Source organism: Rattus norvegicus, chromosome 6 (assembly GCF_021556685.1).
Source record: "Rattus norvegicus strain SHRSP/BbbUtx chromosome 6, alternate assembly SHRSP_T2T, whole genome shotgun sequence".
Taxonomy (NCBI): Eukaryota; Metazoa; Chordata; class Mammalia; order Rodentia; family Muridae; genus Rattus; species Rattus norvegicus.
The window spans coordinates 77,975,200-78,000,324 of NC_141539.1; the positions used below are offsets into that span (position 1 = coordinate 77,975,200).

The window sequence follows — 25,125 nt, forward strand, 5'->3', positions numbered from 1 at the left end:
GGACCACCTCAAAAAAAAAAAAAAAAAATCAAAGAATCCCAGAGGCAAATTAGCAGAGACAACACTTCTGTCTGGAGTGATTTGTTGTTCTTGATATTCTTAAATTTGTATGTGAGTAACTTGGGGCTGCAAAAAAGACTCATCATATCATGGCCCAGACCCATATCTAAGGAAGAGGGTCAACAACAGAAGACTCCTCTGGCATCTAGGTGTAGGGTGAGGATAGACCAAAGGGATCCAGGCCCTGTGAGATCCTATATCCTCAGTAGGTCCAGAACTCCAGAACTCTGGGATTAGGAGGTCCATATACTCACATTACCCTAGGTAAAATTCTTCACAAAAGACTGTAGCCATGTTCTAGTTAGCCTCTATATAGAGAGATATTTCCACGGCAACGGTAATCAACAATGAATACATATTTAAAACAAAGCAGGAATGGCGAGAAGTCTCGGCAGTTAAAGTACTTACCACAGAAGCAAGAGGACCAGAGTTTGAATCCTAGAACCCAGGTCAATATAAATGCTGAGTGGACGTGATGGCCCACATCTAATTGCAGCCTCTGAAAAGTGGATTAGGACTTTAAGCCTAATCCATTTCCACTGGCTCTGGGCCTAACTGAAAGACCCTGCCTCAAAAATAAGGTGGACAAGTGGTCAAAGAACATTGCTAAATTCAACCATGGGGGCCTCCATATGTGCATATATATACCTGCATGTACCTGCACATACATATATGTCCATATATATGTGTGCATACATCATGAATAGACAGACAGATAGATAGATGATAGATAGATAGATAGATAGATAGATAGATAGATAGTGCCTTTCTCTCTAGTGTGATTTCTTTTTATCTATATATCTGTATCTACATTGACATCTACCTCTACCTTTCTACTCTACCCATATCCATATCCATTATCTATATCTATCTATGTCATCTATATCCATGTCTATGTCCCTATATAGGTATATAGATATTAGATGATATCTATATATGCAGATATGTACATATAAATAGAAATGATAGCTATATATATATCTATATATAGATATACAAGATATAGATGTATAGATATACTATATATTGCATCTGTAGCAATCAAGAGAGCACTACAAAATAATTTAGCAAATGAAAAAGGGAACCCAAAAAACTACTAGATTACAAAATAGCCAGCCAGAAATGGCAGTGCACTCTTGTAATTTCAGGGGAGTCCTTTCCCCTTGGGAGACTGAGGCAGAAGGGTTGTAAGAACAGCTGATAGCATATCAGGCATATTCATTGACGGTGATTTTTTAAGATTATTACTTTGAATATAGACCAAAGAGACAAACAAACCCAAAAAGGAGATATCCAGTAATTCAGAACGGTCAAGGGCACCCAGAGAGAGCTCCTACAGAAGAGGAGAATGGAACAGAGACCACAAGAGAATGTCTGAGAGTGTCTATACCGCCATATTCTAGGAATTTGAAGCCCAATTAGAATGAGCAAAATAAATTCTTGCCTATGTCCAGCAAAGAGGAACCACTGCCACCTAAACAAGGTGTCTGCTTCTAAGTAAAGCCATGGGTAAACCCACAGGTTTGCTTTCAATAGCTGTCAGACTGATGGTAACACGACATAAAACCCGGGGGCACCAGCAGAGAGGAGCCATGCCTAGGTGGGCAGAGCATGTAGTGAGTAGAGAATTAACACAGATGCCACCACAGGTGCTGGTTAGGCAAGGCTGAGTAGGAGAACTGCTGGAGGTGCCTACGGGTCCAGCAAAGGGTCCAACAAAGTTGAAGAGGCCTAGGGCCATCTGAGCAAACGCAGATCCAGGTCTGCACAGACGGATGCACAACCGTTCAAGTGAACCATGTCTAGCAGTGTGGACTGTGCTCAGATAAAGCCAGGAACACCTGGCAGCTCTCTGCCTATTGGTCCCTTGACCTGTGTATTAAATGTTGGGCAGTCAGCTGATAAGGCAGTTACCATGGGGATGTTAGGTACTCTTTTTGTAAGATTCTGGTGAGCTAGTGTACCCTTAGTTGGAATGCCTTTATTAAATTCTTGGCATGGTTTTTCTGATATGGTTTTCTATGTCCATATGCCTTGTACCCCAATTGACTTCTAAAAGTTCACAGATGGTACCTCCCCACTTACATAAATAAGTTATGTATCCATTTGTGGCCCATGCTTTATACTGGACAGGTAGTGGCATTTATATACACAAATGAAAGCAAGGTCATTCTGCCTTTGTATTTATACCCCAAATAGAATCAACCCAGGGCAAGACACATCTTAAAAGCTATTGGTTCATGCAGTATCAAAAGCTTGGGGCAAGACACACAGCCTGATCATGCTGTTACACAACTACAGGGGAAGGAAAATATCTAAGTAAGTTCTGAGCTACAGTCTAGCAATCCACTATTAGTGACACTCTGAGGGCTTTAATCTAAGTCACAAAAGTAAACTGCAAAGAAATTTCAGACTTTCCTTAATATGACTGCGGGTAGCCAAGCAATCATAAAATATTTATTTATTTCAGGACTGAGCAAATACATTGTTGGGAACCTAGGCTTTCGTGCTGGAGAAAGAGGTGGCCAAGAGAGCAAAGGCCTATGGTGTTCGATGGAATTGAGATGTCAGCAAAATAAATACATTTGACTGCTTAGCACTTTCTGTAGAAAAGGGCTGTTATGTTACTTTTCCTGGGAGATGTCAACAAAGAGCTGTTCTCCTCAGATAGGGAAAACAATAACAAAAGAGAGTATTGCTCCCAGGGCTGACCTAATATACCACTCAGCCTAATTGGGATTACTTCACAGGAGCAGGGCAATTTATGGGTAGCTAGACCATCTCAGAAGACCATTCTCTGAGAAACCGAGAGCTTGCATATCCCCAGGGAGGGAATGAGTGGCAGAGTGGCATATGTCTTCATGTGTACCCTGCCCCCACCCTCCAAAAGGAAACGGTAGTGGACCCAGTCTTCCGAAGGCTTCATGTGGGCAATCATAAGATGCTCTGATATTAACCACTATGATGATAGAGTTCCTAATTACATTAAATCTCTGTTCCAAAGGTCATACCTCTTCTCCATCTCAGTTTCTACATGCTACTTCCTACTGCAAAGAAGAAATGGACTGATTACAGAGCTTAAAAAAAAAAAAAAAGAGGCAAGAGAGACAGCTGGGTGGGCAAGCGCCTTTGCTGCACAAGCGTCAGGATCTGAATTCAGATCCTGGAACCCATGTGACTACCTAGGCCTGGCCATACACATCCTTATAACTCCAAGGTGCATGTATGTAAATGGGCCAAGACAAGAGGCGAGTTGACAGAGTTCCACGTTCAATGAGAGACCTGTCTCAGAGGAATGAGGCAAAGAGTCATAGAGCAGGACACCCAGCATCCTCTTCTGGCCTCCACACACATGTGCAGATGCTCACACTCACATACATATACATATAACATGCAACTATATGCCTTACTCACAAGGCATATCCACATACAATTATTTTATTTTATACAAAAATAAAAAGACTAAAGAACACAAGCTGGGACAGTTCTATAGCTATCATAGAAGAGAGATTTTAAACGTGGAGCATTACCGGAAAAATGAAGTTTATTTTACGACCTTCAGAAAGTTTGATTCACAAAGAATATATTAAAAAGTTCTACAATTGCATATGTCTAATAAAAATGATTTTACTATAAAAGACAAAACAGACATGACCACAGAGAAAACTTGAAAACTTACATTTCTTTGTCCCACACATCCTAAGAAGAAAAGCAGTGCTGGCACTATCACGATACTTGATCTCAGACTATACTACAGAGCTACAGTAACAAAACTGCATGGTACTGGCACAGAAGTATACATGTAGACCAGTGGAATTGAAGACACAGAAATTTACTCCACACCACTGCAGCCAACTTTTGACAATATGGCCAGCAATCAGCCCTGGAACAAATAGTGCTAAGAAAACTGCATATCCACACTTGGAAGAATAGGCTGGGTTAATCTCACACTGAGCAAGAAGATTAAAATGGAAGAGCTGAGACTTTGAAATTGCTAGGGGAAGGCACGCGGAAAAATACTTTAGGGCATGGGTGTAGGCAAGAACTCCTGGAAAAAGACTCTAGTACAGGAAGTAATTCTGAGAACTGAAAAAATGGAATTCTGTGAAAGTAGAAGGCTTCCATGTAGTTAAAAACAAAAACGAACAAACAAACCTAGTTGAAGACATACCCCTACACACCTTTTTGCTAAGAGAAGAGATCAATAGCTAGAATACATAAAAGAACTAAAAAAAATTAAACACCAAAAAATTTAAAACACCCCATCAACAAATGGTCTAATAGTTCTTAAGAGAAGAAATACAAGTGGACAGTAGATATTTGAAAAATGTTCATCATTCTTGACTCCCAGAAAAACATAAAATGAAACTTTTTTAAGATTCTGTCTCATCCCCATCAGCATAGCTACCATCTAGAAAAGACAAAAGTGCCAGCAAGGAGGTAGGGGAAACGTGTCTGTAGGCATTGGTTTAAGGAATGGGATATGGTGCAACCACTGTGTACAAAAGTAAGGAGGTTCCTCAGAAAAACTAAAAATAAAGCTCTACCCTTTCTGGATATACACTGAGGGACTGTAAGGCAATATACCACAGAGATGCTACCACAGCCACATTCATTGCTATAGTAGCCACAGTGACTGAGAAGTAAAACTAACCCAGGTGTCCTCCTAACCCACTGAGACTCTGTCTCAAAAATAGCAAACTAAAACTTAAAAAGTAAGCAGCCCTTCGTCCCCACCCCCATAAAAATAAAAGACAGGAAAGGGACAAAACAAACATGGAAATAAAGAAGGTGGCAGAGTGTGGTGAGTCAGACCTAAAACACCAGGTAGCTTTCCTCAGAGGCAATGAAACTTAGGACTATTTCCAAGAGATAGCCCTGAAATAAAGTTTTTTTTTTTTTTCCTCAAGGACTCTGTGACCGTTTGCATAGGAATGGCTATCTTAGATTCATGTGTTTGAATGCCTGGCCATATGGGAGTGGCATTGTTAGGAGGTGTGGACTTGTTGGAGGAAGTGTGTCACTGGTGGAGGTGGGCTTTGAGGTCTCCTATGCTCAAGCTACACCCAGTGTGACACAGAGTCTCCTGCTGCTGCCTCGGGGATCAGGATGTAGAACTCTCGCCTCCTCCAGCACCATGTCTGCCTGCCTGCTGCAGTGTTTCCCGCCATGATGATAATGGACTGAGCCTCTGAACTGTAAGCCAGCCCCAGTTAAATGTCCTATCCAAGAGTTGCCCTGGTCCTGGTGTCTCTTCACAGCAATGGAATCCCTAACTAAGTCAGGCTTGTCACCTGCCTTTTAGAGAAGGGACCCCTCTCAATGAAGCTTGATGACTGAACCAGCTGGCCAGTGCATCCTGGCTTCACCTCTCCAGCTCAGGGATTATAGGCACACCCTGCTGCCCTGCCTGGCTTTTTATATGCATGCTGGTGATTAAACTCATCATGCTTACATAATGAGCACTTAACTGACCCCGGAAACGGATTTAAAAAAAAAAATGAGAGTAAGTACTTATCCCAAGAATAGTTACAAAAAGAATGATGATAATAGTGTTTAGTGACATGAGTTGATGGAACTCTATGCTGTATGATGTCACTAGAAGAAAGCAAAGGGAACAGCTTTAGCTACAATCCACAGAACTGTAAGAGTCACGAAGACTTGGACATTAGCCAAGAAGTCCAAACAACAGGCCTAACAAAAGGATAAGCAGAAAAGTTGGAGCCGCAATGGGTCTGGCAGGCTTGGACTCCTCAGCCAAGCATGCTCTCCAGGACAGTCTTGGCACAGTAGCAATGTCTCCAAGTTCACCTAGAGTCCATCTAACATACGTCTTCCCAGGCCAGAGTTGATGAGCATCCCTGGAATATGAGGACTGATGCAGCTTGGGACAGCTGTGGACAAGCCTTTTGGAGGACAAGACTTCCCTTTTGTAGCACAGGACTTTCCTGCAGAGGGAAATTAGTCTCTTCAGACATAAAAGTCAAGGAATGCCCCTAGGGGAAACGCTGGGAATAACTTAGGGTTTCAAGATGGCCAGTGTGGAAGCCAGTGAGATGGCTTAGCAGGTAAAGATACTTGTCACTCAGATTGACTACCTGAGTTCACCCCCCAGGACCTGCATGGTAGAAGGACACACCCTGAGCTCCATCCACATGCCTTTATGCTTGTGCACATGCACACACATACAAAATCAATGTAAAAAGACCTTTTTAGTGATTGCCGGTTTCATCAGACTCCAACCTGACATTCTCCCATGTTTCAGAATTCTATTCTTTCCCATTTAATACCCTGCATTTTAGTGTAAGAAATTTGGAATGCTGTTACATTATAACTCAAGAGCTCATACAATCACTCTTTAGAGCTTATATCCAGCAATATCAATTCTGTGGTCAGAAGAAATAACTCTTCCAGAGCAGAAATAGGAGCTCAGGTGTTTAGACATGACGGAAACAGAGGATAAAGGATCTGGCCTTGTCAGTTTCTTTCAGTAAACACTCTGGTAAATGGCCAGAAAGTTCACTCAGTGTCACAGTCAGCACAGTCACCATGGAGTCAAGCACCTGCCCAGGGGACTGGAGAATTTGCAGCCACTGACATTTCATCATAATTGCCCACAGGTAATAGCATGGTCCGTTGGGCAGTGCTACCTGCCACAGTGAGGAGTGTTGCCCTTAACCCCACAATGTCCCAAGGCCATTTGTGTAGGTGTATGTGCCCTTGGGAGGAGGGACTTGTCCCCTGGAACTTTTCCTGGGGTTGACTCTCTGTCAGGCAGGACTGTGATTTGAACAAAGAGGTTTTACACGCAAAACTGTGGCAGAGTATACACGAATAAATAAGAAGACCTGGAGCTGAGGAAGAGAAGCTTCTTGGAAGGCAAGCCAAGAACAAAGCCGACGGGCTTCCAGACTCCTTGGAGAGGATCAGGCTGCAGCCTGTTTACACACTGGGTGCAGTCAACACAGCACACAGGATGGGTCAGTGCTGAGGAAACTTCTAGAGGGTTAGCACCACCTGGATGTGGTGGCTGTGACCATATATGCCACAGATAACCACCAAAGGAGCAAATGGGAGCCTGAACAGAAAGGAGTGGGCACTGAAGCAGGACGGTCTGTGGTGTTCCCCAGCACCCACCACTACAGAGCTCAACACCACTGAAAGCCTGAGAAAGGGAAGCTGGGTCGTCAAGTATGGAGGAACAGCCCTGAAGTGGAGAAGTAGACAGTTATGGCCGCTTCGCTCCTCTTTTCCTTCTATTGCTAAGGAAGCTGAGCCAGGGAGTGTAGCTGGAGGTCTCTGTAACTGCCCAGGATGGGCCAAGGGATCGCCTAGTATCTGGTACCCACATTCCCTGAATCTCCAAGCACCAGAGATCCTAACCTTCCCCGCACAGTTCCATCAGTCACCCAGATGACTGGGTCTTCCTGTCACTCACTTCTGATTATTTACTTAACAGTGACATCTGAAGTTACGACCAGACTGGAAGAGTTCAGATACAGTAAATGTTGAGTATTCAAGTCACCCTTGGAGGGACTGAAGGCAGCAAGGTTACAAAGGAGAAAACTGGGCAGGACACATTAATCCCAGAGGCAGAGGCAGATGGTCATCTCCAGCAGTTCAGGATTAGTCTGGTTGACAATAAGGTCACCAGATCAAAAGAGAGGGACTATCTCCAAAAAAAAAAAAAAGAAAAGAAAAGAAAAGATAAGAAAAGAAAAAACAAAACAAAACAAAAACAGAAACAAAACAAACAAACAAACAAAAAACCCAAAGGAGGGAAATAGGCCCTTAGGGAGTGGATAGTTTAGATTGCAGAATTAGAACGTCTGGCCTGGAATCTAAAACCAAAGTTCCTCCAAAATCCACTTGCTTCCCACTCATGGTCTATAAAGCTACTGTGACACAGTGGGGATAAGGACAATGTCAGAAGCAGTTAGTGGCCCAGGGCCCCGACTATTGCAGCTAAGAGAATCACTACATCTCAGATACCCACCACACTGTAGTCTACAGGGACCTGCCTGCCCTTGTGGTCAGTTCACAACCACAACCATGTAGGTCTGGTTGTCAGACCAAACGTCACTTTCAGGACCAGTGTCCTTCCCTTCCGTCAGAGCTGAGCCTTTCCCAAGCCTGAGAACACTGCAGCAGAGACAAGTTCATGGGTCCGGAGTCTTGGTGGTTGGTTCAATTACTTCACTCCATGTCCCGTGGCAGAGGCTCCCAATCTACCATCAGCCAGACAAGAGTGGTTTTGAAGAAAAATGCCCACTTGGTAATGGGAAGGAGGCTCTGGCTGGCATTTACCAGACCCTTCAGCTCTGAGGGAACTTAGCATTTAGACGGTTGAACGTCACCAACGGCTCTGCTTTGTACCCTTGAAGTTGTTTTTCCTGATCTCATTTCTACCTTCAGGGCTTACTCATGGGGCAGCAGGGAAACATGTGGCTGGAATCTGGGGGAAACATTAACTCTGACCTGTAGCAAATGGAGAGCATTACTACATAGCAACTGGCCATAATCTAATAGGGTAAGAAATGCTATGATGTAATTACTCCCCCTGAAGAGGGGATTCTTGACATGACTGTTATTTATATAGGCCATTGCTGAGGCCAGGTTTCTTCAGGACGGTCCAGGACCTGACGGATTCATACAGATCTAAGTGCTCGAGTGACTCAGGCCTTCTCCGTCTTCTTAGGCACTCACCACCCAGGCAAGAAGGCTGTGGGAGTAACAAAGCCTTCTGCTGTTGCCACCCAGCAGGCTTCATCCTTCCTCACACTCCTCCATCCACGATTCTGAAATCACAGCCTGACGTTCAGCATTGACAAGACCTGACTCCTACATCATTCGTTCCCAAAACCTAGGTCAGCTGCAGCCTCAGAATCACAAAGAAGCAGGTCGGCAGGTGTGTCACTTTATATTTGCTTAACAGATGTGAATCTAGCACTGATGCACATGACAATTTGGCAGACACTATGGACCATAATGTCTGTCATAGTAAGGCTCTACAAATATTCATAAGCCCTATAAAAGCCTTTAGGAAATGTGTCTCATTTGATAGCAGAGAGGGTTGAGCTTACCCAAGGTCACACAGCCCATAAGACCTATTACAAAGGCCCATCATTTTCACCCACGTTCACAGATCCAGGCATTCAGAATGGCATATCAAGTGTGTATTTGGAACAAGAGAAAACAGCAGGGTGCTTTTAATTACACCTCTAATTCCAGCAGGTGGAGGCAGGAGGATTTCTGCAAGTTTGATATCAGGTTGGGCTACAGAGTAAGACTTTTGCTTCTTATTCCTACACTCCCTATGGAGAAAGAAAGAAAACACTAAAGAAAAGGTCCTATTGCCATCACAAAAGATATCAGAAACCAGGAAAGACATGTTGTCCGTACTGCAAGTCCTTTCTTACTCTGTGTATACAGATGTATATGTGTATGCAGGTGTGTGCACTATGACTTATATGTGTGGGTCAGAAAACATCTTCTGGGGAGTTGGGTCTCTCCTTCCACCTTGTTTTTGAGGCAGGGTCTCTCTTGTTATTTCTGGTACTGTTCTGTGTGCCTGGGGTTCAGACCCATTCATCCCTCTCTTTCCTGATTCTCTTGTCTCTACCTCCCATCTCCCCACAGACATGGCAGGACTAAAATTATAGATACCAACGACCACACCTGGCTTTTTAAACGTGGACTAAAGCCAAAGGCCTTTCTAGTCAGTTGTTGCTCCAAAGTAGAAATGACATAAATATACCTGAGGTTCTTCCTCCAAAGTCAGCCACGATCGAACGCCTCCTCCTCACGCTGGAGGTAAGAAGCAAGATGGAAGGGATGGTGTCAAAATTGTTATCCTAGCTCAAACGAGAGACCCAAGTGGGGTGAGAGGAAGAAGTGCTGTAGGCTCAGGTCTCTGAGCTTGCCCTGCCTCTTGAGCCAGAGCCCTGGTCCTTGGGATCCATCTCTCTGCATTCTGCAGGCGCAGCTTGCCCAGGGGCAAGGAGAGGGGAATGAAGGACTCTGGCTCTCAGCTGAGCTCCCACAAGCTTCTGTGACACAGTGCATTAGCACCAAAATGTGTGCACCTGGAAGAAGATGAATACATTTCTAGTGAAGCAGGCTGTGTGCCCCTCTTGGGTGGCAGGCCACTGGGACATGCTTCTGTCCTTTGTTATCCAGTGAAATGCCTGCTGTGATCTGCTTTGGACTGTGTGCTGTGGGTGAGCATGTTCCCTGTGTGGCCCTGTGGAGGTGGTGGAATTCTGGAGGGTGAGTGGCCATGGTTCCTCAGTCACTTACTGGCTCTCACACTCACTCCTACCACGATGGTTTCCATCTTAAATCTCTTATCAGAGGCAGAACCCTTAGAACCACCCTGCCTTGGGCTGCGAGCTAGATCAACCTCCTTACTTTATAAAGTTATCCTGCTTCAGTTATTTCATTACAAAAACAACAACGGAAATGTGCTAAGACAGAGCCTCCATGGCATCTGGAAAGGATAAGGCAGGCTGACCCCTTGATCTGAACCCTGAACTACAAATAAGTCCAGAGCACTGGGTCTTAACCTTCCTAATGCTGGGACCCTTTAATACAGCTCCTTGTGTTGGGGTGACCCCCAACCATAAAATTGTCTTTGTTGCTACTCCATAACTGTAATTTTCCTACTGTTTTGAATATCTGATATGCAGGGGTGTCTGAAATGTGGTACCCAACACACCTCTCTCCCAAAGGATCTCAACCCAGAGGTTCAGAACCACTGATATAGAGACTGGACAGACATAAGACTCACCTTCATACCCCAGCAGAGTTGAAGATCCAACCCAGGGTCTTTTGCATGCTCTAAAAATTTCACAGCCCTAAAAATTTCTTTTTGGATGGTCTAGCTCTAGAAAAGAAATAGGTCCCATTGCTTGACTGTGCACAGTCCCTGCTGAGAAAAACCAGCAAACAGCTTAAACCATACCATTGAGTCCACCACACCATAAGTTATACAAATTTCATCAGTACTGAGTCATTTGATAAGTGTGTTCCACCCCCTGAAGCTAACTAACCCCATTTACCAGTGCCACTTGCAGTGGTCATAGGTGTCAGCAATTCCTCTAGGCTCCGCCCAGCAGTTACCTAGCAACAGTCTGCAACTCCACCCCAAGCTCCGGCCTGGAACCAGGAGTATAAGGATCTCTCTCTCTCTCTCTCTCTCTCTCTCTCTCTCTCTCTCTCTCTCTCTCTCTCTCTCTCTCTCTCTCTCTCTCTCTCTCTCTCTCTCTCTCTCTCTCTCTGTCTCCCCCCATCCCTCCTCCTTCCCTCCATCTTCCCTCTCTGTGTCTCTCTCCCGCCCCTTCCCTCGGTTCCCCATGTGTTCCAGGCCGGCCTCTTGCTCTCTCATCTCCCTTTTTGCCCTTCTGTCCCTCTACCCCCTTTCCAGGTCTCTGCTGCTCTGCTCCCTGGCTCCCTTTCCCCAATAAATTTCCTTTGTATTAGGCCTGTAGCGTGGCTTGACCCCGGAACACCTTGGCAGGGCCCACTGAGATGCTCCCTCCAGCCACACTATGCTACCCCATTTTATAAAACACAATAGGCTTGGTGGTGACAGAGCTCAGTGAGCCTAAGAGACAACTGGTCCCCTGAGAATAAGTGAAGTTCGAGGTCCTGAAGTTCAAATTGCCTGGCAGCAGTGTTCCCATGCACACTCCTGGGACAGAGGGGATACTGCCAGTCAGGCCCCATTCTCCTCTCCAAACCCTGTAGTCCTGTCAGAAGAACTTCCGGTGTATATACATTTGAGGAAGGAGCATGCTGGACCAAAGGGTTAAACGGAGAAACAGAGCACATTTATATAAAGTACTGAGGTAAATTTATTCCCACATACTTGTCTGGGAAAGCCTGTTGCTTTTTCAGACACCATGTGACACTAAAACCAAAAATTCTTCCCTCCTGTGGGAGAACTGGCTGCTTTGATTAAATCTTAATTCAAAGGCTGCAGGTTAAGTCGTCACCCTGAGAAGTCTTAGTAGCTACAGGGCATTGTAGCTGCCTGACCCACGTGTTAATCATCACAAGTCACAGCTGTCTTGTTTGTGTTTCTTTTTAAACGGGTGTCCTTTATCAAGATAACATAAATTTACTGACAAAAGGAAATTCGTGGACAGCCTGGAGGGGAAGCAGGAGGTAAGAGTGAATGGCCCTGCTAAAAACAGTGCCCCACACCCAGGAGAAAGTGTCCCTGCCCTGGAAGTCAAGCCACCTTCCCAGCTCCCCACTCAACTACAGTCAGTTAGGAAGCCCCTGGCCCAAAGAGTGCCCGCATGAAAGCCACAGGAGGCTGGGAAGTGTGTGAGCCTAAGAAAGTTAGAAGCCAGGAGGAAAGGCTGTGGGGCATGGCTAAAAATAGAACTTATCAGATGGATTAAAGTCCTCGGGAGAATGTTATCTCTCCCCACAGGAGGGTGGGGGGAAAGTCTGTCGAGGGGAACACTGGCCACAGGATGAATAAGCAGAAAAATAGGAGGAAATGACGGAGCAAAAGCACGGGGTGTGCGTGCTGGACGAGTGCTAGAGGAGTGCTGGGGTGCTGGCTGAGACAGCACAGCTCGAGCAGAGAGTCAGAGAATCTGCTGAGGTAGAACAGTCCCCAAAGCGAGACGGGAAGGAAGCACTTGGTCCTTCCTTCCCACCTTTTCAGAATTGTGGTATTCCCCATTTGTTTGGGTATTACCTTTTTAAGCCATTAAAAAAAAAAAAGGTCTACAGAAAAGGTTTCTTGGGAAAGTCCTACTTCCAACATTTTATGGCAGTCACCCAGTGAAATTTCCCAACTCAAGATAGCTGATGAATCCTTAGATCTTTCCCAAGCTCCCGCCGCCCCCAGTTCTGAACAAGAGAGGCTTCCTACCCCTCCTCTCTTTAGTCCTGTTCCCCAGAATCCCTCAAGAGACGAAAGGTTCTTCTACTCCTTAATCCCAACTTACCTTTTGGAGTCTACACATACACCAGTCACAAACACAAAAATGAGACCTCCTGAACTATGTAGTGTTTTAATCAACTCAGTATGTATCTACTCCTACAGCAATTTTTCTCAAGTTGGTAAAGCATTGTCAGTAAGATCCAACAGTATTTCCTAAATATCAGAGATATTTTTTAAGTAGAATCACAAAATGACCTCTATAAATATTCCCAAAAGAGCCAAGTGCAGCGACAAACGCCTTTAATCCCAGTCCTTGGAAGAGGCAAGTGGATCTTTGTGAGTTCGAGACCAGCCTGGTCTACAGAATGAGTTCCAGGACAGCCAAGGCTACATAGAGAAACCCTGACTTGGAAAAGCATACCTCACCCCCAAAACAATAAGAAAAGAAAAAGGGGAAAAAGCACTCCGGAACATAAGAGTCAAGTTCCAGGAGTTAGGAGAAAGGCTATCTGTCTTAAGTGGGAAAAATCACCCAAGATCAAAGTTTTTTTTTTAAGTCTTATTTCAACACAGTTGTTCCTACGAGGAACTGAAGGCTGAAGGCTGTGTGTCACAAGGTAGGAATCTAAACATGTCAAGAAGAAAAGTCAGTGTTCCTTTCATTCCTGGAAACTGTATCTGCCACGGGAACACAAGGGAGGCATCAGGTACACTGGCTAAATGCTCCAAACTGCACCCTGGTGTTGTCCACTCCAAATGACCAGTGCTGCTGAACTCTCCCTTAATGGAGGAGAACATCTCACAAACGTCTCACACCCAAGAGGCCAACGTTGGGTAAAAACCCAAAGTCCCTCCTCAGTCTTAGGAGGCAGGCAAAGAAAATCCTATTCAAGCAAGAAAGCATTCAAGAACAAAGCTGGGGCTTCCAAGTGTGTGGCTTTTACTGAATAAGGAAGACTTCACTCCTTTAGGAGGCTGGCCCCGAAACCCATTATGGGGAGAGAACTTAAAAATGCAGCAGCATCGGGCATTTAAAGCTCGCCCTTCCCAGCTCCATTCACGCTCTTTCTTTGCCGTCTGCTCGGCAGGAAGGAACAGAGACAACAGGGAACTGGAGGTCTGGAGTCCAACCCTGTTGTGCCACTCCATCACAGTAACCTTGGCAGAGCCGCCTGACTGTTCTGAGTAGTTTCCTCAGCCTGGAAAGAGGAAGAGCCGCCTCGCTGTGGTTACAAAGAACAACAGCGGGCGCACGTAGTGCAGGCCCCAGGCACACAGGTATCCTCCGAGGACTCCAGCTCGACCATTGTTGTAGGCTTCCCTACGTGACTCTTTGCCTCCGTCTTTGGCCTTGCAATGACCCATGGTAAATAAAAGGGTGCCCTTTAAAGGACCCGAGGATCGCGTTTGAGCGGGCAACATTACCCAGCCTGACTGTTTAATGGAAGCCAGCACATATTACTCAACCAGGTTCACTTGCAGACTTCCAGTGTGGCTTCAGCTTGAAGGGAGCTGTTGGTTTCCACCGTGTCTAAGTCTCTGACCAACCCGATTAGCTAATGTTCTTTCCACACCACATAAAAATATTTAGGGCAGAAGCCAAGTTAATTTTGTATTTTTTTTTTATTTTAAATAGCTATGCTGAGTACGGACCTCTCACTTGATCAAGCCTAGATAGACCTGGCAGCTGACTCCTGTCTTACACAAAGTGCTGGCCGGGCCTGGCCTTTCCCATCGCTGCTTTCTAAGCACACAGAAACATTTCAAGACCAAACGGCTGAATTCAGATGACCTAGACTCAAAAGTCAAAACAAAACAAAAACCAGAGTTACTTACAGAAGAAAACCAAAGTCATGTCTGAGTTGATAAGTCATGATTCAGACAGCCCACAATTTAATTGGCATTAAATACTCTACTAAGCTCTACTAAAGAGTTTTAAAATGTACTTAGGTAAGGCGTTTTATTTCCATGAAATTGAATCTTTGCTCCCAAACTCAATCTCCTTCTGCGGACTCTGCCCTATTCAGATGATGTAATGTTGAGGTAGGCTCTTAACATTTCATTGCCAGGAATATAAGTGAAATTGATCAGATTATTTGCCAAATAATGTTTCTTCAGCGGGACCAAGTCATCCCCTAAGTGGGCTGTGAAAGCAAGGGGACACGAGAGCAGACACTGAGAATCGCATTTTCCAGTGCGATCGCGCAGGCCTCTGATCAGCCATGAACAATTAGTGTGCAGTGAGAAGTGATTTGTCGTGTGGTTTATTAGTTTAGGGGACCTTTGTCTGGAGAGGCTAAAGAGTCATATCCCTCGTGGGGTCAAAATAATGCGAAAATGAAAGCTGCAAAATACAGAGATTAGACAGTGATAAAGAGTTAGTTGCTAAGCCCTCTGTCCCTGGGCAGCTGTGAGAATTAATCGGGATGTGTACTACTTGAAACTGCACAGGGCAGGCAATAATCATTGTGTAGGTACTGTAAGTAAAGACAATAGGCCCAGGCCCAGAGCATGAGCCTACGTTCCCCTTGAGTCACAGGATGCCTCTCTGCTCCAACAGAGCCTTGAGTCTGAAGTGAACTCCAAACCAGATTCCTACTGGGGCTGTTTCGTAGAACACACAAATGCTTGTGTCCACCCAGGGACGGGCTGGCTTTCTCCTCATACCTCAGCATGCTTCCTGGGAGCTGAGAAGCACCAGTGGATGCTCCAGCAGGACCTTGCAGTAGTCCAGTTCATGCCGGGCTTCAGCCACAGAGGCCGAAGTAGAACAGAAGACTCCAGGTGCCAGCCAGCTGATGGGGATCACCTTCTGAGATCAAGTTCTGAACAAATTTCCACCAGTCTCTTCTGTAGGGGTGACACCCATCCCTGGGGAAGTGGGGGGCAGTCCCAGGCTGCAGCTTCTTCTAGAACATCAGCGTTACATTGGTGGCTCAGTCCAGGACACAGCAGTGAATCAGACTGGGCACCCACAAGGCTTCAGATGTTGCCTGCACAAAAAAGCCCGATTAGGTGGACCTCCTGGGAACACTGCCGAGTGGCTTTTGAGTTACAATAGCACCCTAAGCCGCTGGGTGGAAGACCTCATAGTGGCTGTCACCTGTCTTTTCAAAATCCTTCCCTTCTGTTCCAGAAAAGACAAACCAACCCTTCACAGCCCTAGAGCCAACTTAGGTGAGGGTCTTACAGCTAGGCTGTTGTGGTAAAAATAAAAAAAAAAAAATTTTGCTTTTATCCCGCGCTAGCCAGCACTGTAGGGCCACATGGCATCTTCGGAATATTTTCAGCTCAGTCAGCAAAGAGTCTCACCCACTAAGTTCCATCCCATCTCACACTGCCGATGGCTACTCTCTGAGCTCTACAGCCATCTCTGTACTTATCTAGTTCCCAAGGCTTGTCGCTGCCAGGCCAGCTTCATGCCGAGACTGCCTATCTCTCGCACTGTGAACTCAGTGAAGTCGCCACATGGTAGAACACACCGCACAATAACCTGTGATCCAATGATAAGATAGTATTTGCCCATCTAGACAGCACAAAATCCTGTACGCACCCATCTCAACGCTAGTCATCATAATCTGTATCTATGTGCAGAGAAGACTCTTAACATCTGCCACCATGTTCTCCCAGCCACTTCTCCTCACTCAGGCCCCTCTCTCCCGCTTCTAAAACTTTGTTCCTGCCCACCCTTCCTTCTCGTCCAATGACAGACCTTGTTTTATCTTGTCTGCTCTTACCTGCATAGTAACATCAACCTACACTAGGCTGCCATTCCTCCACCTGTCCTGTAACCTGCTACCTTTGTGTGGCCATCCTGACCTGCAAGGTCCTTTGTCTTTCCTGAGATGAGCAGCCTTACATGTCTGCTTATAATTTTTAAATTATACAAGAGATGTGTAGTCTCTTGGAACACCCGAACAGGGCCTGGGAGAGTGTCTGGTGGCAATGTGTTTGCTGCAAGCCATAGCCATCCGAGTTTAAACCCCAGGCCTTCATGCAAAACCTGTGCTGCCCTGCTTAGCACTGCCTCCAAGACAATCCTATTTCAGCCTCTCCGCTACGTCAGTTACAAGTCCGTTCTTTTTAACCTGGGTCCTGAGGTTGGAAAGCAGGGCATCCTGTTCACACAGGAGGCCGTTTGAGGGCTGCGCCCTCTCAGCGTCTCCTGCCCCTTTACGGTTGTTAAGGTTATGAGATGTTTGCTAGTAGTCGTTTGCTCTTTTTAATGTGTAGAAATTCAACTTTCTAATTCAATAACCAGTCAAAGCATAGAAAATACAAGTCTAGGGAGGGCTCAGCTGCGGATGGGACACCTACATCACACTCTTCAGATCTGCTTTCACTCACCCGGTCTTTCTGACCAGCACTGCATTCATTTCAGGCTGTTTAAGAGATTTTCTCTGTTTTTGTTTTTTAAGCTACTGTGTGTTTTACTGTTAATTTATTTTGGTTTAACCTTTAGCGATTGTTACCTTTAGGATTTTGAGGGGTTTTTTTTGTTTTGTTTTGTTTTGTTTTGTTTTGTTTTGTTGTTGTTGTTTGTTTGTTGTTTGTTTTTTGGTTTTTTTTGTTTTTTGGGGGGGGGTTGTTTGTTTGTCTGTTTGTCTGTCTCTGACCAAGTTTGGGAGCTTGACAGATACTTTTTGAGCTTTTGAGCCTTGTTCTGTCCCTATGAATGCTGATGATACAAATCTTAGATGTCTAGGTGTTCAGGTGAGTGTCTCTCATAGATCACTAAGGCTCTGAATGGCCTGTCATCAGTGTTTTTTTACCTCTGGTTTTCACACTGAACACACCCTGATATCTTTAAGTCCTCAGGTTCTATGTACTGTTGTTGTCTTTGGTTTAGTACTGAGTCTGTCCTAGGAGGTTTATGTTTGTTTTTTTGTTTGTTTTTCCTTAAGATTTACTTTTATTTTATGTGTATGGGTGTTTTGCTTACATGCATGTATCTGCACTGTGTGTGTGCTTGGTGCCCCAGAAAGCCAGAAGAGGGTGCCAGATCCTGAGGAACTAAAGTTGTGGACCAGTGCAAATGGCCGGTGGGTACTGGGAACTGAGCCTGTGTTCTCTGCAAGAGCAGCAAGGGTTGTCAAGCACTGAGCCATCTCCTCAGGCTCTGTCCATTGAGCCTTTTTATTTCTATTGTATTTTTCAGTTCTGCAATTTCTACATTTTACCACATCTATTTCCTTACTGAGTTAAATTTTCATTGTTTCAAGGGACTCTGTTGACACCTTCTTTTTTTTTTTTTCCGGAGCTGGGGACTGAACCCAGAGCCTTGTGCTTGCTAGACAAGTGCTCTACCACTGAGCTAAATCCCCGACCCCTGTTGACACCTTCTTATTGTAAACCTTTGAATCTTTGTGGAATAACGTCTACAGGGTTCATTTCGGTATTTACACCAGGTGATATTTTTTTTCCTCATAAAATGTGTAATTTTCCTGAGTCTTTGATATGACTAGTGGATTTTTGTTTTTAATCCCAGACACTTTAGTTACTCTGCTACGGGATCCTTGGGATTTAGATGACCTTTTGTGTTTGTTCTGTACCCCTCCCGCCCCAGCAGTCACATATCTCACTGAATTGTGCTTGCCCACTCAGTCCTATGCTTGCCTGTAGAGTCATCCTTAACAGGTGACATACCTCAAACAGTGAGGTTTCTACTTCTCTGTGATCCAGTCAACAACTAAAATGAACTAAGTCAGCCCTTGGGCAGGGGTGGAGGTTGGGGAACATGGCAGATGATGGTCTTGGAACTCTGAAACAGAACCATACCCAGTACAGGAAGAGTCATGAGCTTCTGAAGCAGTTAGAACATCTGTCCTGCGAGGCTAGCCAGTTGTCCAGGTTCAGCCACCAGGCTGCCTGGTGGCTTTCCTAAAGTTTTTACTGCAACCCCATGCTGCTTTCAAACCTCTAATCCAAGCTGCTTCTTAGAATCAAGCTGCCAGGTTCTCCAAGGAGACCCCTAAAATGATGTTTGTAATTATCCTTCTCTCTGGATCAGCAGAGCAGTAGGTGGTCCCCTACTTAGAGACAGTTCTATTGTGGCTCAGGACTAGTGTGAAGCAAGCCTTTGTCCTGAATGAATGGAAAACCAGCAGCCCAGGATCTCCTGTAGGCACAGTATGGTTTTATCTCAGATAGCTCACTGGCTTAGGCCCTGGGCTCCAACCCTTGTAGAAGCTTGGCTGCCACCAGCTCCAGTGACTTTATACATATCAGCTGCCACCCCTCTCTGAAGACCTCACAGCCACCATCCTCTTGGACTGAAAAGCTGAAGCTCGCAGGAACTTCCTAGAGTTAATGTTGGTCTGTCCACTGGCCTGGGGCACTTTTCCCAGCTAAAATTACTTAATTTTATACATTTTGTTTCACATTCTCCTCACAAGTTGTCCATTTGGGCAGTACATGGAAAATGTGGTCAGTTTCTAATTCTGTTTGTGTGTGTGTGTGTGTGTGTGTGTGTGTGTGTGTGTGTGTGTGTGTGCTTGCCCTTGCCAGTGTGCTCTTCTGGAGGAGGCAGGGTATGTGGATAGGAGCGCAAATGCCCAGAGACCAGAGGCTTGGGGTCCCTTGCTGCTGGAATTACTAGCGGTTATGAACCACCTGGCGTGGGTACGGGGAGCTCAGGTCCTCTGAAGGAGCAGCAAGGATCTTGCCCTCTGAGCCGTCTCTCCAGCCCTGGTCATGTCATTTTATTTATTTATTTATTTATTTATTTATTTATTTATTTATTTATTTATTTATTTTATTTTTTTTATTAACTTGAGTATTTCTTATTTACATTTCGAATGTTATTCCCTTTCCCGGGTTCTGGGCAAACATCCCCCTCCGCCCTCCCCTTCTTTATGGGTGTTCCCCTCCCCATCCTCCCCCCATTGTCCCCCTCCCCCCAACAATCTAGTTCACTGGGGGTTCAGTCTTAGCAGGACCCAGGGCTTCCCCTTCCACTGGTGCTCTTGCTAGGATATTCGTTGCTACCTATGAGGTCAGAGTCCAGGGTCAGTCCATGTATAGTCTTTAGGTAGTGGCTTAGTCCCTGGAAGCTCTGGTTGCTTGGCATTGTTGTACATATGGGGTCTCGAGCCCCTTCAAGCTCTTCCAGTTCTTTCTCTGATTCCTTCAACGGGGGTTCTATTCTCAGTTCAGTGGTTTGCTGCTGGCATTCGCCTCTGTATTTGCTGTATTCTGGCTGTGTCTCTCAGGAGCGATCTACATCCGGCTCCTGTTGCCTGCACTTCTTTGCTTCATCCATCTTGTCTAATTGGGTGGCTGTATATGTATGGGCCACATGTGGGGCAGGCTCTGAATGGGTGTTACTTCAGTCTCTGTTTTAATCTTTGCCTCTCTCTTCCCTGCCAAGGGTATTCTTGTTCCCCTTTTAAAAGTTCTTTTCTTTTCTTTTTTTTTTTTTCTGGTTCTTTTTTTCGGAGCTGGGGACCGAACCCAGGGCCTTGCGCTTCCTAGGTAAGCGCTCTACCACTGAGCTAAATCCCCAGCCCCCTTGTTCCCCTTTTAAAGAAGACGTGAAACATTCACATTTTGATCATCCGTCTTGAGTTTCATTTGTTCTAGGCATCTAGGGTAATTCAAGCATTTGGGCTAATAGCCACTTATCAATGAGTGCATACCATGTATGTCTTTCTGTGATTGGGTTAGCTCACTCAGAATGATATTTTCCAGTTCCAACCATTTGCCTACGAATTTCATAAACTCGTTGTTTTTGATAGCTGAGTAATATTCCATTGTGTAGATGTACCACATTTTCTGTATCCATTCCTCTGTTGAAGGGCATCTGGGTTCTTTCCAGCTTCTGGCTATTATAAATAAGGCTGTGATGAACATAGTGGAGCACGTGTCTTTTTTATATGTTGGGGCATCTTTTGGGTATATGCCCAAGAGAGGTATAGCTGGATCCTCAGGCAGTTCAATGTCCAATTTTCTGAGGAACCTCCAGACTGATTTCCAGAATGGTTGTACCAGTCTGCAATCCCACCAACAATGGAGGAGTGTTCCTCTTTCTCCGCATCCTCGCCAGCATCTGCTGTCACCTGAGTTTTTGATCTTAGCCAATCTCACTGGTGTGAGGTGAAATCTCAGGGTTGTTTTGATTTGCATTTCCCTTATGACTAAAGATGTTGAACATTTCTTTAGGTGTTTCTCAGCCATTCGGCATTCCTCAGCTGTGAATTCTTTGTTTAGCTCTGTACCCCATTTTTAATAGGGTTATTTGGCTCTCTGGAGTCTAACTTCTTGAGTTCTTTGTATATTTTGGATATAAGGCCTCTATCTGTTGTAGGATTGGTAAAGATCTTTTCCCAATCTGTTGGTTGCCATTTTGTCCTAACCACGGCGTCCTTTGCCTTACAGAAGCTTTGCAGTTTTATGAGATCCCATTTGTCGATTCTTGATCTTAGAGCATAAGCCATAGGTGTTTTGTTCAGGAAATTTTTTCCAGTGGTCATGCCATTTTAAACCCCTCTGTCCACAGCAGCGGCCACCACCTTTGCTCCAGGTACACTTCCAGACTAGCTTCCTAAGCTCCGTACATTTTATCATTTAAAGAGAAACTATGGTGTGGTAAGTAAAAGCTATAAAGCAAGCGCCAAATATCAATATCTCATGTAAGTGGCATGACAAAAACAAAACAGAGACGGTGAGGAGCACACAGCCTCTGCTCTGTGTCCCCTTGGTTTTGCTTCCTTAGCCTATGTGGAAGACGGTAAGCTCTCTGCCGTGGGCCAGGCACTTTACAAATAAAGCCATACCTTTCGTTAAAGATATTACTTAATCATTAAAAATAAAAATATGAACCACCTCCTTGCAACATTTACTGTTACAAGGCTACACATTAGAGGGACGTAGCACAAGGAAAAGTCACTTTTGCTTTAAACAAAATCCTAATCTAATTCCAGGAGAGGGAGGCTAAGCTCCTCCCCATCTCTCCTTCACCCTCTGTTTTCATTTCTTTTTGCACCAATAAATGATGCTGAGATAAACATACACACACAATAAAAACCAGTTAATCTATTTAATGCTTTATAAATGCAAGTATATAGTTAATTATATACCTGAATGTAAGAGCCTTAAAATATTTCAAAGAATACCTGGGGCTGCGATTCAGTGGACTAGCATACATGAGGTCCTGGGTTCAATCCTCAGTGCCTAAGAGGAAATTCTCAAAGAAAATGCAGAGGGTTCTCATAAAACTCTCGAGTATGAAATAAAAAAAATGAAAATCTTGATAAATTTGATAACTCAAAATTTAAATATTTTGTTCTTCCCAAGACACTGTTCAAAGAATGAAAGGATAAGCCACAGACTTGGAGAAAATGTCTGCAGGTCCCATCCTGAAAAGGCACAGGTGTTCAGAATATAGAACTTTCAAAACTCTATGGAAAGACAATTTGAACTGGAAAAAGATTTAGAGTAGACATTTCACAGAAAGTGATATGTAAATGGCGACTGAGCAAAGGGAAAGAGGTTCCACACCATTAACTATTAGAGAATTCCAAGTCAACCCTCTCATGATAGCACTGCACTCTGGGCCAGACCACACCAACCATTAATGAGAATGGGAAGAAAGTTAACCTCACACAGGGCACAGTCACGATGGGCGGTCGGCTCTTTGGAAAATAGTTCGGAAGATTATAAAACCGTAAACACAAGCTTCACAAGCGTAACACGGGACAGCTCCACGTGCAGGAGTCTATCCAAGAGAAAGGAAAACCCTGGTTCTCGAAAGAAAATAATAAGGTTTAATAAGCACACAGGTATCATATTAGCTTCTTTACTGGGGGAAGAGTCAAGGAACCCTTAAGCAAAAGTGCAAAGAACGGATGGAACCCTGAGTGTCATATATTGTTTGTCATGGATATGTAGCCCTGTCAAGGACCAATGCCTCAGACTCACGGCAGTAGAAAAGCCTTCCTCAGGTCTGGTTCAGAGTAGCAAAGCCTTTCTTTTATTCAACTACTAGAATTTACCAACTATTGGCCAGTTCCTGCCAAAACTAGCAACTGCAACTCATGTCTTCTAGGTGCCTGACTACTCACCCCAGAGACCTCCTACCAGACTAGATAGTCCCTCCCCCTGTGCTGTACATACAAACTCACTGAGGCTCCAGGTGTTGAAGTGTTGGTACCACCCCACTAGAGAGTGCATGAGCCACCCGACCCCAGTTCTATGTCTATATGCCTGTTAGTCCTTCATTCCATAGCTACTCTTAGCCAGGTTTCCAGAACTAAGTCTCTCACTGGACTTGGAGATGATGATGATGATGATTATCAGTAGTAGTAGTAGTAGTAGTAGTAGTAGTAGTAGTAGTATTTTGATGATTTACTTTTATTTTATGTGCATTGGTGTTTCACCTGCATATGTGCCTGTGTAAATGTGTTGGAGCCTCAGGAACTGGAGTTAAAGACGTTTGCGAGCTGCCATGTGGGTGCTAGGACTTGAACCCCGGTGCTTCAGAAGAACAGGCAGTGCTCTTAACTCTGAGCCATCTCTCCAGCCTGGAGATGCTTATTTTAGATAAACTGACTGGTAGAAAGCTCCCCTCCCCTGTCCAAATCCCAAGGCTACTAAGCTACCGTACCTAGCTTTTATGACGCACTTACACTTTAAGTCCTGATCCATCTGCCCAGCCTGTATCATTGAGATTCCTCTACCCTGCGATGTACCCTGCTTGTTGGCACTGATGTGAAGTGTAGACTGACTTCCCCAGGCAGTTCTGTGCTTGGTTCGCATCTGAGTGTTTCCTAGTTGGAGGTGTTAGCAGTTTTTATTTATTTCTGCCACTGTCTTTCATGTTCTACTTCATAGAAGCCCATGGATACAACAGCTGAATGCATGTGCACATGTATGCATGTGTGTGTGCATGTACCTGTCCAGCACTGTGGCAAAGTTAGCAAACCTCATGAAGTAGATAAGAGGCTTCATCCTCACCTATGTTTACCATGTTTCAGTCTTTTCTCATTTGGACCTCTTTGGTGAGTGGTCATTGATCTGTGATTTTACATAGTTTGATGAACTTTCCTCTACTGACACATTTTACCACCAGGGTCCAGACACCCCTTTCATGTTCCCTTCTTGGTTATTGTGCATCTTCTTTGCCACCAACTGTCTTCTGTGATGTTTTTATTCCATCTTGTTTCATGGGTTTTTATGGAAGCTCTTTGTGTACACATAAAGTTCACTCTTAAACATATAGATTACATTGTCATAGATGGGAACTGAGACCCCAAAAGGGAAGATGGTGAGCCTAAAGTGGAGTGACCCAGGTATTTGGACCACAGTGTTATCCCTACTTCTGCAGGGTTCAATCTCCTGAACTGGCATGGTTGCCATCATGCACCGTGGAGCTCCCTACCTAGTAACAGGCTGGCCTTGAACCCACAGATCCACCTGCCTCTGGTCCTGAGTGTACGGATTAAAGGTGGGTGCTACCACATCCAGCTTAACAGAGTGATTGAGCATCTCCAAAGTTCTAGAGAACTATCCACAGTTTCCTGGAGAAAATGGCTGAGGCATTTTTCACAGGCTTTCGTGGATAGGAAGTCCCTGGGAAAAGTTCCAACTGTTCCAGCTCACCGACCAATGCTACCTGCTCTACAGGCCGTTTTATGGACCACCACCATCTTTTCATCCTGGTTTGAGATGGACTGAGCACATTCACACTGAACATCATCTTCCCATTCTGTTCCAGGGCCATGAGCAGGCCCAGATACTCTTCTTTGTGTCTTACATTAGAAGGCCTATCTGACAGTCCCTCCAGGAGCTAGCCTCCTGCCTGCTATAAGTACAATGTCTCCCAGCAACAGCGGAAAGGACCCTGGAGCATCTATTGCCCGGTTAGTGCCATGTAGACCCCATCTGTGCTTTGCAAGCATGAAGACCCATGAATAGAAATAAGTCATGCATGGTTATGAATAAACACACATCACACTGTAATCTGCCCTTGGTCCGTCCATCATAGAGACCGAGGGCTCACTGAGCCTTATGTCTGTGCATTGACATTTCACCCCAGGCCTGGGGCAGAGCCATGAACAAGCAAAATTAACTTCCCCCAAACATTAATGGAGGGTGAAGGACAAGTAGACATCAGGAAGTCACAGAAGGGCCTGCAGAAAAATGAAAGACCAGACATAAAGGTC

General features: G+C 44.9%; 1 protein-coding gene across 2 annotated transcripts in view; it reads right to left on the minus strand.

Moving 5' to 3' along the window:
• The window catches only part of LOC148005241 (uncharacterized), a 136,958-nt gene extending 125,906 nt beyond the window's left edge, over positions 1–11,052 (minus strand). The window contains exon 1 of one of the 2 annotated variants that reach the window (XR_015622416.1): positions 10,850–11,021. The gene's annotated coding sequence lies outside the window, so the exon portion shown is untranslated. Of the gene's footprint in view, positions 1–10,849 lie in introns of both variants that reach the window. The other variant, XM_087554946.1, reaches the window with a different exon arrangement.
• Between the last annotated feature and the right edge of the window lie 14,073 nt (positions 11,053–25,125).